The sequence below is a fragment of the Nicotiana tabacum genome, chromosome 20 (genome assembly GCF_000715075.1).
Source record: "Nicotiana tabacum cultivar K326 chromosome 20, ASM71507v2, whole genome shotgun sequence".
NCBI classification, from domain to species: domain Eukaryota; kingdom Viridiplantae; phylum Streptophyta; class Magnoliopsida; order Solanales; family Solanaceae; genus Nicotiana; species Nicotiana tabacum.
This window is the reverse complement of record NC_134099.1, coordinates 91,522,195-91,528,663: the sequence shown is the minus strand read 5'-3', so window position 1 is coordinate 91,528,663 and position 6,469 is coordinate 91,522,195. Positions and strand designations below refer to the sequence as shown.

General features: G+C 33.6%; 1 long non-coding RNA gene across 1 annotated transcript; it reads left to right on the top strand.

Moving 5' to 3' along the window:
• Positions 1 to 270: 270 nt before the first annotated feature.
• On the top strand, positions 271 to 4,118 carry LOC107770795 (uncharacterized). Its single transcript, XR_001644687.2, has 3 exons — positions 271 to 582; positions 1,706 to 1,909; positions 3,860 to 4,118. It is a non-coding gene; the product is annotated as an uncharacterized LOC107770795 (long non-coding RNA).
• The last annotated feature ends 2,351 nt before the right edge of the window (positions 4,119 to 6,469 follow it).

The window sequence follows — 6,469 nt, the reverse complement described above, 5'->3', positions numbered from 1 at the left end:
TTTTCCAAAAAATATTTATAGGAACGGTTATTGTTCCCTCCTAAATTTTTTCGCTTAGCCCGCCAAATCTAGTACTCTCTTTTTAAACCTTTTTATTTTATTTTTAATATGTAATATATAGTCAAAACCCACAATTTTTATTTATTTTCTAAATAAAAGTAGATGTGGCCTAGCTCCAGTTACGTTTTTTCCCCAAATCTGAACCCTTTAGCTCCAATCAAGTTTTCCCCCAATTACTCTAATTTCTCATACCCATTTTCCTCTTTTCATTTTACTCTGCTCCAGTCACATTTTTCCCAAATCTGAACTCTTTTCACTTTTCCCTATCTCCAATTACGTTTTTGGTTTTCCCCAAATCACTCTAATCCCTCAGACCAATTTTCCCCTTTTAATTTCACTGTTTGAAATCCCTCAAAATCCAGTCGTCCGGTGAGAGATCTCCAGAAGATCTGTGTCCGTTTTGCTAACATTCAGACTATCTGCTCAACATCGTCTTATTCAACCCACGAACTCGGCAGTTGGTGATTTCTATAGCAAAAAATCTTCGAGCAAAAGGCACTCCGTGAGAAACTGATTTTAGCTGTAAGTTTTCCTTTTTCAATTTGGGTATTTTATTCTTTAATCGTTCCCTTTTTTCTATAATATTTAGGGTGTGGTTGTGTATTTAATATTTTGCTTTCTATTGATTTTTTGAACCCCAATTGTTAGGGCTTTTTTTTAGTTAGGGTGTGGCTAGTGTGAGTCTAAATTTTTAGAACTAATGTTCCTGTAGATAATCTGCCAAAGATAATTTTTTAAAAAGGTCAGTCTTTTAGTTATGTTTGCTTTTGATATCTTGAATTTATTGACACTCTTATCTTAGTCTATTTTTTGTATTGCATTCACTCTATATTTGGATTTTTCCAGAAATTGACTATAAACATTAGTATATGGATTTATGCTATCAATTGGCATAAACTATGTTTCATAAGGTCTTTGAGTTGAATTTAGATGCCATTCTGACAGGGTGTAATTATGAAAATTTCTTATCGTTCATTACTGGCTTATCGAGTTGGTAAACCTGCTCTAACTTTAGAGTGTCAACTCCTGAGTTTTCGAATGCTCGAGGGTGTTGGGGCTTAAGATATAGTGCTAAAAGTCTTAAATTCAGTATTAAGGTAAATGCTTAAAAATTAAACTAGTCGTACTACCTCACTCAAATTCAAAATTTATTTCATGAGATGAGAATTGTCCAAAATCATATAAGAAAATAATTATTCATTCGCTCGATCGTGCGGCCTTAACAATTGTCAATCATAGAAAGAAGAATTATTGCTTCATGCTAGGTGTAGCTGCAATCAAACCTGTCAAATTATGTCTATTTACTAGTAGCCAAGAATTATTGCTTCATGCTAGGTTTCTCTTAATTAGCAGCCAAGTTTGGATCTTAACGCTCAAGTCGTGTGATAATTTTTCATGAAATGATCATTCAGTAAGTTTCTAAAGTAAATGATTAGAAAATTACTGTTAATGTCAATCTTATAGTCAAGATTACTGTCCCTATACATCTAAAAAAATTATTCTTTTTGATTATTAAGAAACTTATATAGATTTCTTTAACATATGAGATCAGGATAGTTCTTTTAGAGTTTTCAATTTGCTACAAACAGTAAAAGAGATAAAGGTAAGTAGGTTTTATACTAACCTAATTGCACTAAATTTGCAGGAAAAATATAATATTCCTGACGAGGCGAAAACATGGGCTTTTGAATCAATTGGTACTGCTTGGAGAAAGTATAAGAATCAGTTGAAGAAAAACCACTTTAAAGCCTATGAGAATGACGAGCATCGAATGGAGAATAGGGCGGTAGATGTTCCGGAGTATCACTTAAAGGATCTTCTTAAATATCGGAACTCCGATCCCCACAAGGTAATTATTTTGTGCAATTTTAGTTTTCCAAATAGCTAGCCATCCTTCTAACATTCTTCAGTGTTTCTGGACTAACAAAAGCTGAAAATTATGTCTTAGCGGTTGGAAAAGGATTTGGAAATACAGTTGGTTTCACATCCAAATCTAGTTGTGTGCGAGCACATGGCCTCTTACATGTTAACCTGGATTGTATTCAGCCTAAAATAAATTTCTGTCTGCTATTACAAACAAAATTTGAACAAACAGAAACAGTGAACACACAAATGAATATGTTTTCAAGTTTCCCTACTTGTAGAGTTTGAATGAGATTCAACTACTTAACATCATATGTTTATAAGTAGAAACTTGCATGATATAAGGTATTAGAGAGGATGAAATCATATCAACTCTGCTAACTATCGATGAACAGACACACTAGCCACAAAGCCCATAATCAGGGGGTATGCTTAATTGGAAAACTAAAATGTCTCCCCCACATGTTGGCAAAGGATGTAAAATGCAGTTAGTCACATGATAATGCTTTTGAGTTATGTAATCATTTTAAATCCAAGCATGATAATTCTATTTGGAAAAAGGAATAATATGCTGCACGATAGAGGAGAAATCTACAACAAGATGGAACAATGAATCTTGAAGTACGCCTTCCTCAGGAATGGACGTACTGACTTTCTTTATTTTTAACTTTAAAGGTTTATCCGGAAATGGTCTTTAGGTTAATTTCCTTTTGGTATTAGGAAGGATTGCAGTTAGAAAATAGATGGTCCAGTGACAGAATATCCAAAGTCAGTATTTTGAAAGAAACAAAATCTCTGAATTACAAGGAAATGGTTTCTGGTAATCAGAAGAAAGGCAATAAGTGATGTTTAGTTTCTTTAAGCTTAGTCTATTAGAATATGAAATGTTAATGACGATTATTTCCTAGGAGTAATTTATTTTGGGTGCCTGATAAAGAAGATCAAGCAGCACATAGGGGGTAGAACAGGGGAGTTTCCCTCAATTTTTGTTTGTATAATAAGTGAAATTCATCTTGTGTTTGGAGGGAAGTGTGGAAATTTCATTGTAATGTCCAGATGGTACTCTGCACAAACTTTGTAGGGTTGAAGATGCAGATCCATAACCCTCCTTGTAATGCATATCGCTATGTATTACAATAATCAATTAATATTTTCTAAGTTTGTCACGTAAAAGATTAAACTCTGTTCAACACCCTTGTATTGCTATTGCTTTTGTTGTCCATGTGGTATCTCATTTTGCAACAGAGAACTCTGGCATTAGTGAAAATGAATTGGGAAGAAACTGCCCTTTCTATACTAAGAGGGCTCAAACTAAATGTGTTATTCATTAATCATTTATTTTAATTTTCTAACTTTTGTAAACTTGATAAACATGAGCTTCTGCCTTACCTTTCTGCCTGTTGGTGTTTGGTTAAGATGTTAATCATATACCTTTCTTATTGCTTGTACTTTTAAGGAATGCAAGTTTGTCTGCTTCGTTGCCCTAAATTATGTTCACTTTTGCAAAATTGTGAGTTGAAGTATCTTCTAGAGTAGAAAATATTTAATCTCATCTTTGTTTCCTGTAAATTCCTGGGAAGTATTACAATGTGCAATAATTAAGTGGATGTATTAGCTTGGTTTATCAGGATGTTTAATGGTTGTCATCACGACTCGCTTGTGAATCAATTTCTAGGGAGTCAACTGATTTAGTGTAGGGACGTGATTCATGACTATTAGACCTAATATTTTACAGGTTGTTTGATAACTAGCTTTTCTTTGAATATTTTCATGTATAATGCACAATATTTTATATACTGTCACATATTCTAATCTTTAGGTAAGTGAAACACCCTTCAAATTCTTGTTTGATGCACTCCCTTGTTTTTTTGGACTAAGAGAATGTTTAGACCGGATTCTCTTGAAGGATAATGACTTTATTTATACTCTTTCGTAGGTGGAGTAGATGAAGAAATAGAAGACGAAAACAATGAAGATCTAGACCTTACTTAAGAAGAATTTTGAATTGCTGTAGATGCATGGTCTAGAATTTTTTGTTGTTAACATTTTGAAACTTACTTTTAACTCTTGAAATGTAACACTTCTCTACTTGGGGTAGAACATTTCACTCTTATGGATATTATTAGCTTGTTGGATAATTTTGATTATGAATAGTTTCATTTTGTTATTTATATAAGTTTTTATGTTTTATAATTTATTCTATATGTAAATATTTATTTACAATAGGGGCAATATGTTTGTTTCAATTAAACTGTTACAATAGTCCACCAGAACCGTTGCAATAGGAATCATATGGCGTTCCAATAGAAAATGTAAACCGTTGCAACAGGACCTGCAAACCGTTCCACAAGGATCTATATCACGACAGTTCAAACCGTTGCAATAGCTTAAAGAAATCGATCTTTCTTTTTCTTTACTTATTTTCTTTATTGAATGATTGGCTCAATAGCTTTCTTCCTTCAATTAGAAAAGGGGCTAATGGAAACTCAGGAGCTTCACTCAGAGCTATTAAGCTCTTTGGGGGAAGTCAGAAGTTCTTCCACTCGGAATTGCATCAGAGAAGAAAGCTCCACAGAAGACTCCGAAGGAGTAGGAATTGGCTCACTAGGTTCTTCAACTAAAAAGTAGTCAAATCGCAAAACTCCTTACTACAATCCTCCTTCGATGCCTACTTACTTAGGTCTAGCTGACCCAGCTTGAAGTCTACCAACCTGTTGTGGTAACTGATTTTAACCATTGCACTTGATACAAATAGTCATTCCAATTGGGGAGAGGAAAAACCGTTGCGATAGACCATATTATAGCAACGGTTATATGAACCGTTGCAAGAACCGCTCCTTAAGCTCTATTACAATGACTTATCATCCAAGTATTAACAAAAAGTTCTAAAGAAAAAGAAAGCACTAGACAAAGAGAGAAAGAGACTCTTCGCAAAATGATCGTGCTATGGGAAATGTGGTATTTGATTAAGCATGTTTCACACTTTAAAATTTCTAGATTTTTAATAAAAAGGGGGTAGTGATCAAAAGGGCGTTCAAACCTAAAATTATCAAAGACTTACTAAAGAAATCAAGATTAAGAGTATGTTAATACAAAAAGAATTGAAGAAGAGTCTCAAATTCTTAGTTGCCATTGCCGAGTCAGAGTGATTGTTGAAGAATGTTGTAGCAAAAGGATTTGTATTTTTCTATTTGTGGAGCGATAAGTTGCAATTTGAGGATTTCAATTTTAAGGGAGGAATTTGAAAAAGAACAAAATTAATTAAGTTGATTATTTTGTATTAGTACTAAACTATAACTGAATTAAAAAGAAGATAAAAGTAAAAAATAAAGCAATTTGCTATTAAATATAAATTACATTGTATTCAAAGAACTAAAATAGAAAAGAGGAGAAAAGGAGGAGAAAAAGTTTCGCACCCGCATCACGAGCAAAGGAGGGAATTTATGCTCCAACAACAACCGCTTCTCCCATCTGCCACTCCGCATCTGGGGGGCACCATTATAATATTTAAGGTGTCACATACATAAGCGCGCACGCGTGCGTGCATATATATATATATATATGCCGAGGCTAACGGGTCCCGTGACCCCTCAAGCCGCAACTTAGGTCCGCAATTCTTACTCCTTCAGTTGTTCATTCTATCTATACCTGTTCTATTTTCTACATTTCTTCTCTAGAGAAGTATTAACATACCTTATGTTGTCAGTTATCTTTCAATCGCATAACTCAGATTGCTTACAAGACGAAGAGAGAAAATAAGGTTGTCGACTGTCGTGCAAGTACTAATGATCAAATCTCCAATTATATATAATTCAATCATAAAAATGTCACTTTGAAATTTTCCTCTTTTCAATCATAATATGATTTTCTTCTGTTGGTTGGTATGAAATTCAAATGAAATAATGAAAGACATGTCTTCTGCAATTTAAATATTGGAATACCAATTTAATATAAGATATTATGCACCTTGAATTAAAAAAAAATTAAAAATCTAAGTGCATGGGCGAAAAAATTCATGTCATGTGTTTTACCCAGTCAACTACGATAAAACTTTTGAAGATTGTAACGTGTCAACCTGACCCCAAAAGGTCGAGGTCAGGTAAGGGAGATAAATCGTTGTCGAGGTCGAGAAGGTTTAACAAAAAGATGAGGATGAGGGCTAGGACGAGCATCCGCTTTTGGTACGAAGTGATGACCAGTTTTATGATTTAGATACCCTAGAGAATATTCTAATGGATATTCCTTTTTGTTGTACTATCTAGGGTTTTGTGACTCATGTATCCTTATATAAAGGAAGAGATGCAGTTTAAAGGGAGGATCAGACCTTTTATAAAGAATATCATTAATATTCTCTGTACAAGATTCTCACTTTATTGAATATAAACAAAGCTTAACTTTACATTTTCTTTCTTTTACTCTTCTCTCCCGATCCAAGAAGAATCGGAATATTCAACTGTTTATCACCATCCATCATTGTCAGAAAGCATATTTGAAGATCTCACTCTTATCGGGTGAACTTTGTCTCATTTATACCATTTATTTCTAT